The sequence below is a fragment of the Monodelphis domestica genome, chromosome 7, assembly GCF_027887165.1.
Source record: "Monodelphis domestica isolate mMonDom1 chromosome 7, mMonDom1.pri, whole genome shotgun sequence".
Classification (NCBI taxonomy): Eukaryota; Metazoa; Chordata; class Mammalia; order Didelphimorphia; family Didelphidae; genus Monodelphis; species Monodelphis domestica.
In genome coordinates, this window is record NC_077233.1 from 83,535,718 (window position 1) to 83,548,481 (window position 12,764).

A 12,764-nucleotide genomic window follows, 5' to 3' on the forward strand; every position below is an offset into this window, starting at 1 on the left:
GTGATAATTTTGTTTAATTATTGCATATTTTTATTCCTTCAAATTCTTTTTCGTATCTTATTGCTGTAACTAGCCTTTTAGTATAATATTGAATAATAATGGTGATAATAGACATCCTTGCATCACTCCTAATCTATTTCCTCTTTTATTCAGCTGGGCAATTTATGTTTTTGTAAATAATCACCCATTTTGCTTAGAAAAGACTTCAAGATTATCCCCATTACAGATGAGTGTGAATCTTAAAACTGCTCAGACTCTACTTTAGAAGATTTGGTTAAGCTATTCCCCATTTTAAACAATGCAGGTACTTGGTCAGAAATGTATTGAGAACTTTAAAATTACTCCACTCTACTCAGACAGTGCCTTAGGGGAAGATAAAGTTGTAAACTCCTGATGGAACAATGAAAAGTCCCTAACTCAAACTTATAGTAAAGCTAGAACCTTAAGCTAGGTCTATTTTTAGATCTAACACAAAAGGGTGCTAAGTAACTATAAAGGTTAAATTAATCACTACAAGGTCAAGCAACTTACAAAAGGCAAGCTTAACAAAAGAGATGTGAAATACTCAGAAGATATAATCTACCCAGAGAAAGGTGAGAAATAAAGAAGATGTGAACTAAGAATGGACAGTCCTAGGGAAAACGGCTACTGTGATTGGTAGATGTGGAAATTTAGGGGAGGTGACATAAGAGAAATTTCTCTTTAAAAGGAGCTGGCTCTCTGAACTTGGTTGGAGTTTGAAGTTAGTTGGAGGAGCTGGGTCTCTGAACTCAGTTCAGGAGTTGAGGATTTCAGTGAAGGACTGGAGTTTTGCTTTGGACAAATCTTGTGGTGAGTGATAAAAGACTGACTAGTCTCTCTTAAGGCTCAGGCCTAGGCCATTTGGCCTAGGCCCTTCCTACTATTTCCTCTTACTCTGTCTCTCTCCTTTCCCTTAATTCCTTTATTTGTATTAATTAAAATCTCCCTAAAAGCCATCTGACTTGGTTATATTTTAATATTTGGGCATTTTCCCATGGCGACCACTTATTTTTTATTAAAATCAAGACACTAAAAATTATCTTTACAGTTTTGGCAATTCACAGTCTTGAAAACCATATTTTCCCGGTCACATAAGTCTTGTTGATATTTTCAGATAGATGCTATTTAATATATTTTTTTAAAGTTTCATTGATTAGGAATGGGTGCTATATTGTGTAAAAGGTTTTCTTTTTTTCTGCGTTCAGTGATATAATCATACTATTTTTATTGTTATTATTGATATGGTCAATCATGTTGACAATTTTCCTAATACAGAACCAGCCCTGAATCATTGGTATAAACTCCATCTTATCATAGTGTATGATATTTGTCATATATTGTTATAATCTCCTTGATAATACTTTATTTAAAATTTGCATAAATATCCATTGAGAAAATTGTAGTTTTATTTCTCTGTTTTTGCTCTCTCTGGTTGAGATGACAAAACCATGTTTGTAATATAAAAGGAATTTTTTAATTTTGGGGAAATTTTATTTAATTAGTTAATTTAGAATATTGTTTCATGGTTACAAGAATCATATTCTTTTCCTCTCCCCTAAATCCCTACCCCCCCCAATAGCTGACACACAATTATACTGGGTTTTACATGTGTCATTGGTCAAGACCTATTTTATATATTTTATGTTTGCACTGGGGTGATCATTTAGAGTCTATATCTCCAATCATAACCCTACTGACCTATGTGATCAAGCAGTTGTTTTTCTTCTGTGTTTCTATTCCCACAGTTCTTCCTCTGAATATGGATAGCATTCTTTTTGATAAGTTCCTCCAAATTGTTCTGGATCATTGCATTGCTACACAATAGTATACTTGTCAGATCTTTGGGAAAAGAAAGATTTTAAGACCAAACAAGAGTTAGAAAAAATTACAAAATGTAAAATAAATAATTTTGATTATATTAAATTAAATAGGTTTTGTACAAACAAAGCCAATGTAACCAAAATTAGAAGGGAAGCAACAAATTGGGGGAAAATCTTTATAAGAAAAACCTCTGACAAAGCTCTAATTACTCAAATTTATCTAAATGAATTGTACAAAAGAAATCAAGCCATTCCCCAATTGATAAATGACCAAGGGACATGAATAGGCAATTTTCAGATGAAGAAATAAAAACTATTAATAAGCACATGAACCTTATACACAGAGACTGTGGTACAATTGAATGTAATGGACTTCTCCACTAGTAGCAATACTATAAACGTAATTTGATAGGACTCCTTTTTTAGGACTGATTTTTTCAAGTAGTTTATGTAGTAGTAGATTATTTCTTAAATGTTTAGTAATATCCACTTGTAAATCTGTCTATATCTAGTCTAATGACTTCTTCAATTTCTTCTGAGATAGAGCTATTTAAGTATTTTCTCCTCTCTTATTAAGCTAGGTAGTTTACATTTTCATAAATATTCATCTATTTCACTTAGATTATCAGTTTTCCTGCCATATAGTTGGGCAAAATAGCTCCAATAATTATGTTAATTTCATTGGTGGTACATTTATCCTTTTTAGTTTCCATACTAGTAATCTGGTTTTCTTCTTTTTTAAAAATCAAATTAGCCAATGGTTTATTTTATTGTCTTTAAATACAACCAGCACCTAGTTTTATTTGTAAGTTCAATGATGTTTTTTTTTATTTTAAATGTTATTAACCTCTCTGGTTTTCTAGGATTTCCATTTTAATATTTGTGTTTTAAAATTTTCTTCTGTAGGGTTTTATAATAGGTTTTTATTTTTAAATATTTAATTAATACATATTAATAATTAATTAATAATTATTATTTATACATAACATATAATATATTCATATAATTTATTTATATAAATTTTTATAATTATTTATTTTAATATATTTATATAATATATTTTATATAATATATATTATAAAAATAATAATTAATAATAAAATAATTAATATTTTAAAAAAGGTTTTTATAAATAAAAAAAATTACTAGGTTCAATTGTATCTACGTTTTCATAATCTACTAGATTAGAGCCTTATCCAGAAAAAAAGAGAATTATTAGTCCAGTATGATTTATTCTAAATGAAGACTTGCTGTCTCTAATCAGTACTTCCTTTTCTAGATATTAACTATGTTTTTTTTAATGTCTTTTAGAATTTTACTGAGAATTTGAAATTTTCTTACAAGACTTTTGAATAGAAATGAAAGACATCAGACCCTGGATTCAGGAAGACCTGGATTCTTGAAGACCTGTCTCTGACAAATACTAACTAGATGACCCTAGAAAAGTCATTTACATCTACTGTATTTATGCCAGACATGTTAAACATGTCGGCCTCATGTGGCCCACAATACTCCCTAAAGCATAGATTGAACCAGATTAAAATATAATTGTGAAACAATTAACAAAATGAAAAAAAACAATAAAACATAGATAGCATTACATTTTATAAATGTCAACATGTGGCCCACAGATCCTTTTGTGCCAATTAGTGGTCTATTTCTATTTGAGTGTGATACTACTGGACTAGGCAACTATATAAAACTCAAGTTTCAAAGAAGGTATTGACTTGCCTAGGTAGAGGGAATTTACTTATTTGGAAGTTTCTTATGCCAGTGAAATCACTGGTCCAGTCTCTTTAGTATCTTTGAGTAGAGGGGTGAGTGATACATGAGTAGAAGAAAGCTTGGTTGAATGATGAAAATAATAATAATATTAATAGTTCTTTACGTGGCTCTGTCATATACAATATTTTATTAAATCCTTGCAATGACTGTGAAATTGATGCTCTGCAGTTTTGTTTTCAGTAGTTCTAATTATTCAAGGTCAGTTTGAAGTGCTGGAAGTCTACCTGAAAAGTGCCCTCTCTATCTGTGGCAGGGGTCTACCCCAAGCAGCAGGCATTTCACAGATGACAACACTAAGGTTCGTGAAAGTCAAGAGTCCAGGGTCACAGACCAAGAAGTGTCTGAGGCAAGATTTGAACCCAGATCTTCCTAGCTACAAGATGAACTCTCACATTGCCTTCAGTTTATATAAAACAATGTCAATTGCTGAGGAATAATGCATTGCTACAGGTCAAAGAGCAAAGAAAAGTGTGCTGAGAAGAGAAAGGGAATTCTGTTCCCAGAGATTCATCTTGTGTCTAAGGTATTCACTTTCTTCCCCACAACATTGATGGATTTTGAAGCTCTTCCTTGAATAGATATGAATAGCACCATCAACAGCTTTGAGTATCCATTGGCCATTTGGCTTCAGAGCCTGGAGATCTCGGCTTAGCCCAAAATTTTTAGAACTGCATGTTCTGAGAGGCTTTCAGCAAAACCACTCCATCATTTAACTGATCAGGGACACTTTGGGTGGTGACAGCTATTTGGCAGAAATCAAATCATGTTCCTAGAACTGGCAATGGTCATGCAAACATCACTGCCTCCTGAGCCCTTCCTGGCTTGGTCACTATGGTTACTATGTTTGTCGAACTTTGGCATTGGTAGTTCCTGCTCCCCACAATAACCCTGCCAACCTAATTAGGGAGACACCACACAAGGGGAATGAATAAGACTCAGAATGTGGCAGAGGAAAAAAAAAAGTTGCTGATGGCTAACTGACTTGAGCAAAGAGCAACTGAATGTCTTCCTGCACAGCAGCTGTGAAAAGATTGCATTAGCTGAATGCATACATGGAACTCATATAGAACCCTGTGTGTGTGGCATTCATTAGGCATGGATTGGAACAGAGCACCTGGAATTTATACCCAGAGCCACTGATGTAATTACTCAAGCATCCTAAATTCCTAGGGCTTTAAAAGTCACATAATGATGTATGCATCTCCAAAGAGAGCCAATCTAATTCACTTCCCTCCAGGTAATGAGGATTTCTTTTATTTTCTCTCCCCTTCAAGTAATTGACCAGTTCTGGGGACAATGAATTCAGTAAAAACATCATTTGAATGGATGTGTCCCTACCCCTCCTCTGCCCCCTCCCACCTTGATTACTTACTTGTTCCTGGAACATTGAAGTAATTGACAGTCTGGACAAAAATCTATTAATTTGCTCACAAAACACCAGGAGCCCCTTTTCTCATGACATATTTCATTCATTTTTTTTGGTGCCATGTGGACTGAAAGCTTTAGCTAAGCCTTATTACAGTTCACGGAGTTACTAGTTGCTGGCTGGTTATTTTTATCATAGTACAAAGAACCATGACGTTCCATGTGTTTTTTCATTCATCCAAACATACTTGAAGAATAGCTTGGTTTTTATGAAATGTAGTTTTCTTAATCTGAAAGAAGCCCTATTGAAGGACATTTTCCCCTAGAAATGGTAGCCACAAAATATACAACATGGTTTATGAAAAATTCCAATTTGAAGTTGCTTAGAAGAGTGCAGAAAGACATATGGTGCAAAATCGAACTTTAGTATATTCCCAACTGGGTCATGCATACAGAGTGACATAAAAATGCTACCAGAGACATGTTTGACGGAAAAGAAAGGTGAATTGGTCATGTAGAAAGAATGTTAGATAAGGGATGGAAAATCTGAGGGTTGCACTGGTATCCAGGGAATTTGCTGAGAAATTGTAGTAAGGATAGAAGAATAAAAACATCCTCCCTTCAACAAATACACTTCCCCCAACCTCACCCCACTGCCTCTCCCACGCTCTTCAGTCCTGGGGAGAGTGGCTTCAAAATTAAAGTGGTTGTTCTAAAGCATTCCTCCTACCAGGTTTGTTTCTGATTGTCTCATAGCTGATACACAAGTAATTCCCTTGCTTGGAGAACATGGTGTCTTCACTGCTGGAACAATTTAACTCTAGTGCTAGATCAATCAAAGAACACTCTGCAGGACTGTCTCCTCACCAGTTTCAACCACTATGGCTACTAGTAACTCTTCTTTAATTGTGAAACATCTGGTAGCTTTTCCAGCTGTTTGAAGCTCACCAGGCTGTAGTCTAGCCCAATCTATCACTAAAATATAAGCATCTAAAATCAGGAAATAGTAGACATAACAGGGATAGAAGAAACATGGGTTTGATTAATTTGTAGCCATATGGTAGCTTGGGTGGGGAGATAAGGTAGCCACAACAGTGTTTATCATGACTGTTAATACTATTCTACCCATGGAGGGACACATATTATTTCTTCTTCCTCACTCAAAAGACACCATGGAGAAAACTACATGAAATGGTAAAAGAAATAGAAGAAAGCTCTAGTGCAATGGACTATCTGGTTCAACCACTTCCTTTGCCAATGATGGTATTTTCAATAGTACTTCTTGAGTATGTCATCATTCACAACATGCTTCAATCTATTTATACCCAACATATATCTATTTCCCTTTGAATTGCCCAAATTTTGATTCTTTTTTCATCATCATGTCCCAGGATCACATAAACATAAAGTATCCCTTGGATAGTACTGGTAGTAAAGAGTTAGGTTTTTGTGTAAGGGAAGAAGGTGAGGTCATTGAAATTGCGAAGCAATTTCCCAGATGGAATCTGGGTGATTCTTTCCTCCCATTCAAAGCTAGTCTTACTTACATTGCTATCTATCTGCCTTGTCTTTCCAACAGAGATGGGTTCTGATAGGCAAATTTATTTATATTTTCCACTGATCTATAGGCCATGATTTGGACATTGGTGTGTGTGTGTGTGTATGTACATATACACACATCATCTATTATATATAATTTCCATATGGATTCTCTCTCCCTCCCTTCTTCCCTTTCTCTATTTTCTTTCTTCCTTTTTCTCCTGTTTCTTTATTTCTTCCTCTTTCTCTCTTCCTTTCTTTGTCTCTTCCTTTCTTTGTCTCTTCCTTTCTGTCTCTTCCTTCCTTCCTTCCTTCCTTCCTTCCTTCCTTTCTTCCTTCCTTCCTTCCTTCCTTCCTTCCTTCCTTCCTTCCTTCCTTCCTTCCTTCCTTCCTTCCTTCCTTCCTTCCTTCCTTCCTTCCTTCCTTCCTTCCTTCCTTCCTTCCTTCCTTCCTTCCTTCCTTCCTTCCTTCCTTCCTTCCTTCCTTCCTCTCTTTTCTAGAGTGCTTAAGCAAGCCACTTAATTCTCTAGATAGAGGTGTTTCAAGGTGTCAGGCAGCTGTTGTGGACAAAAAAGAGGCAGTAAAGATCTGGGCACTAGGAAACTGATGGCAATGGAATTTGAGTGGCTGGAGAGATTTGGATCCAGTAGCTATCCTAGGAGTCTAGGAAGTATTAAGAGGGCAGAGGAGGAAAGGGTATATATCACATGTCAAGTATGTTAAAACAGCAGCTTATTCTATGAGGAATGATAAAGTATAGGCCCAATATATAAAACAAAAGTCCTTTTCCTCTGCTTCATTCCAGGTTTTTGATTTTGGTTTGTATAGCTACATGTAATATATTTGTTTTATTATTTTTTATTACTTTAAAATAGTGTGCATTGGTAGAAAGTCCTGAAATTATATTAACTATAAAAAATAGGGCCAAACTAGTGGATCCTAGTCAAATCTCTACTAATTATTAGGAGAAAAAATAATCAAGGATCTACACAAACATAAAAAAAATCAAATTTGTCATTTGTTTTCCTTAGAAAATTATAAAACATTCAAATTACTACTTAAAGCTAAAAACATTAAGAAAAAGGATCACAAAATTATATCTGACAAATTCTAAAAAAGTAAAAAAAAATGTTTCCACAATACCATCAATGAAGTTTAAGAAGTTTGAGGGGAAATTTAGGGTAGAGAAAATAAATTAGGAGAGAGAGGATAAAAGAAAAACTTGGTGAGGAACAGAAAAGGAAAAAGAGGCAATTAAGGATGAAAGGAAGTAGAAAACAAGAATGGGCATAAATAGGAGAGGAGTAGATCAATCAAGAGCTAGATTCAGATTTTCATTACTATTGTTTTTTATGAACACATAATAACCAATTTTAGGGTAGTTAAGGTGTTGCAGTGGATAGAATGCCCAACATGAAGTCATAAAGACATCTTCCTGAGTTTAAATCTGGCCTCAGAAACTTACTAGCAGTGTGACCGTGGGCAAATCAATTAATCCTGTTTACTTCAGTTTCCTCATCTATAAAGGGAGCTGGAGAAGGAAATGGCAAACCACTCCAGTATTTTTGCCAAAAAAATTCCAAATGAAGCCACAAAGAGTTGGACATGATTGAAATGATGGAACAGCAACAAATAACCAACTCTATTATTCCAGTTTATTTAACAGGTTTATGGATTAGCTATCTGATTTATCCTTTACTCTCTTTATATTATTATTTGAGGGCCATTTCATAGGTTTCTCACATCACTTGACTTCATACACACATATGACATTATTCTTTCTCTGCTTGTAGGCTTTCCTGTTTATGAAAACGTGAAATTGTCTATTGGCACATGATTCTACTATGCCTTCCTTACATTTGGGATTCCAAATGAAGTTAGTGTTGGCTACTTTTCTTCCTCCTCGTACCCCATCTTCACTAAAGGATGGATGTCTTTCTCTCCTTTATAGAAATACAAATCATTCACCAAATCTCTACCTACTCCAACATTAAGCCTATCAGATGATTTTAAAAAATATAATATAAAAGGAGAAAGAAATGATAACAATGAGAGGGCAGGGAATGATGAGAGTAACAGTTCATTTGAATAGGAAGAAGCCAGATGCTCATGCTGCTGGCTATGAAGGCAAGTCCATTCCCAAAGAAAGAACCGATAGCTTTGCACACTGGCAATATCATAGGGAATGGGATTTATCTGAGGTGCAATTATTGCAAATGAAACAAAAAAAGAACTGGCAAATAGAAATAAGCAAGAAGTAGTTTCATATATACATATATCTTTTTTTTTGTCAATGATGCCTTCTTTAATGGGGGGGGAAGGAAGGAGGCAGTTACTTGGGGAATTTTAATGTAACAAACAAATTTAAAATTAAAGTCATCAAGTCCTTAATGTCTTTATATGTTAAATGAGGAAAATGTAAATGTAAAATAAGGGAAATTGTACTATATATTATATAATATTGTGTTGATAAAAGTACTTTATAAATCTTAGTATAAAATATAAGTTGTCATTACATAATGAAAATATTATGAGATAAATATATAGTGGAGTTTATAATTTTTCTGAAGTTTTTCAATTCAACATAATTTTTCATTTTTTAAAAGAGTCTGGAATTTTCTTGGGAAGAATGATCTTATCAAGGCAATATAGTAGCAATATCACTGGCAAAAAGGTGAAAGATGGACTGGACCAGATAGAAAGATGACAAATTAAAAGACTATTGCAAGGGCAGCTGGGTGGCTCAGTGGATTAAGAGACAACCCAGAGATAGGAGGTCCTGGGTTCAAATATAACCTCAGACACTTCCTAGCTGTGTAACCCTGGGCAAGACTATCCCTCTGCTCTTCTGCCTTGCAACCAGTACACAATATTGACTCCAAGGCAGAAGGTAAAGGTTTGTTTTGTTTTTTAAGGCTATTGCAATAATATAATTGAGAAGCTCTGTCAATAGTCAATAGCATTTATTAAGTCCTTACTGTGCTCCAAATCCCATGCTAAGCTGGTGGTATATAGAAGGGCAAATACCAACTAGTCTAAAAAAAGGCCCCTTTCCCTCAGGTAGTTTCTAGTTTAGTGAAGTGAAGACACCAACATAAAAATAACTAGGTAGACAGAAGATATAGATATATAGATAGATAGATAGATAGATAGATAGATAGATAGATAGATAGAAGATAATCTGAGCAGGGAAGGCTATTAGCACCTGGATAGACAAATATTAATTTTGAACTGAATCTTGAAAGAATCTAACCCATTATCCTGGCAGTTCTAAGACAGCTTCAGTAAATGAACCACCATCTAAGCTACACTCGGTTTAGACTGAGTAAAGTAAAACAGTCTCCAAAAAGGCTTGATTCTAGGAGAATTTATTTTAAATATGTTGAATTATTTCGATTCTTTAGTTTGAATTAGAGGCTGAAAATATTTCCTTGACCTCTCTACTCATTCTGTTGTTCCTAGAAACTTCAAGAAATGCCCCACTGTAGAACCTGGTATATAGAAAGGAAGATTATGAAATTTGCCTTACTCAGTAAATAAAAACCAACTTATGTCAGACGTGACTATACAGAGCAAAATTGAATCTTTCAATTTCTCATTAAAAAACATTACAGAAGGTCAGGCTTGACCAGGCAGAACTCGACTTCTCCCCCAAGTAGTTGGGGGACAGAAGACCAGTATGTGACTACCAACCATCATCAGGGATGGGGAGTGTTTGGACTTTTTTATGTTTAACTTATTTTTCTTAATTTCTACATAATAAATTCCATCCACGAATGTCCCACTCTCTCTCCACCTGCATCACAAAAGATAGCGTCAAGGAAGAAAACATGTACATATAAATTGTCTTTCATGTTTCAACTTTCTGTTTACTTTCTGGAGATAACACCCACAGCTTAATCTTCCTGCATTAATTCAGTGGCTGTGCATTATGTTTTCCTAGTTCTACTTATTTCTCTGTTTATTATCTTGTAAAATTCTTTCCAATTTTTTAAATCAGTCTCTTATTGTTTCTTATGGCCCAATAGAATTCCATCACAATCATATACCACAATTTGTTCAGCTATCCCACAATTGATGAGCATTGCCTCAGTTTCCAATTTTTGGATGAATAAGAAAAATACATTAACAGATAATTTTCAAATGGAAAACTGAATGTTCTAAATCACTACTGATTAGGAAAATGCAAATCAAAACATCTCTGAAATGTTAGCTCACACCCATCAAGCTGGCTAAAATAACAAAAGAGCAAAGTGACATATGTTGGAGGGGATGTGGAAAAATAGAAACACTAATGCACTGTTGGGGAGCTATGAACTGATCCAACCATTTTGTAGAGCAATTTGAAGAGAGAATTACACCTAGAGAGTTATAAAACTGTGTATACCCTTAGACCCAGAAGTACATAATTTTTTATTTCCCAAGGAGATCTGGGAAAGAGGGAAATGTTTCAAAATACTTATAGTAGTTTTCTCTGTGGTGGCCAAAAAAAAATGAACATAAGTGTGGCAGGTGAGAGTCTTGATTGGTGGAAGTTAGGGAATGTAACATATGGAGCCTGAGGTGAAACATTGGCCAATTGAAGGATCTTGGGGGAGGGTTGAAGCTGAGCTTGAAGTTAGCTTGTGTAGTGGGCTTGCTCTCTCTGCTATTTTTGGGGCTTGTGAAAGGAGCTCTCTTGAAGCTGGTCATCTCTTTCAAAACCATCTCTGAAAAACACAGATTTTGCTGGGTTGGGGATCCCAAAAATTGGTCTCTTGGGCTCTGGTTCCTTCCTTAACTCGGGGTCCCCACTTATGAAATGGACCAGAGCCCATGGGCAATCTAGGCTGAAAACTTTGAATTAGGCTGGTATAATTTTCATCTTTCTCTATTTCTCTTCACTAAAAAATACTTTTAAATTTAATATAAAGTCTACAAAATTAATTTTTATTCATAACAAGATTTAATTTTCTTTGTATTAAAAGTATTTTATAATTATGTTTGTATAGTTATGAGTTTGCTTTGGCAGGTATGCTCCCAGATGTCTTATTCTCTCTATGGTTATATTAAATGGACTATCTCTTTCTATCTCTTCTTGCAGGACTTTGTCAGTGATATATAAAAATGCTCATGGTTTATGTGAACTTTTAAATAATCTTCTACTTTGCTAAATTTAGTTTCAACTAACTTTTTAGTTGAATTTCTAGGATTTTCCACATATACCACCATGTCATCATCAGAGATGATGTGTGTGAATTAAATATCTAGGGGATCCCAATTCCAGGATGTTTCCTACATCACCTGCATTACCATTTATTTTTTTCTCTTATGCTAATACTAGCATTTCCAAAACTATATTAAATAATATTAGTGATAATGGGCACCTTTCTTCCTTCACCCTTCCATTTTGCTTCTCTGTACATTAAGAAAATCTTTACCCTTCTAATTGTGCATGCTGTTCTCTCTTTATTCTGGATCTGATGAGAGTAGGGCTCTAATAATACCAGTTCTCCACCCACTCCTCTTTTTTCTTGTGACAGTTCCTCCACTCATTTCTCCTCTATATGAAATAGTTATTTCACCCTACTTCTTCCCAGGCTACTCCATTACCATTTTGACTCTTTCCATTTCATTTGTCTTAACTTCAAAATTTCCATCTATCTATGCCTATTCAATATACCTAGGCAATGATGCCATTTCCAGAGTTCCTTGGTAACTTTTTCCCATACAAGAATCAAACATTTTTACCTCATGGGTTATTTCTAATTAGTCTTTCATTATTATCTTTTGTATGTTTCTTAGAATTCAAATGTTCTATTGCATTCTGGGGTTTTCCCCAGGAGTAGTTTAAACTTCTTTAATCTGTTAAATATCCATTTTTTACCTTTTATAATTATACTCAGTTTTCCTGGACATGTTATTCTTTGTGGTAAGCTGAGTTCTTTTGCTCTGTGAAATACTGTTTCATTCTTTTAATTTTGCAGTCACTAAGTCTTCTGTTATTCTGATTCCACAGTATTTAAATTGTTGCTACTGCTAGCAGTATTTTCTCCTTAACCTGGAAGCTACAGAACCTAGCAATGATGTCCCTGTGCATTTTCATCTTTGGGTCTCTTTAAGTTGGTGATTGGTAGATTCTTTTGATCACTATTTTACCCTATGGTCTCAGAATTTCTGGACAATTTTCCCTGATGAATTTTTGGAGTAGGGTATCTAAACAATTTTTTTTGTTTATGGAAGTCCAACTATCTT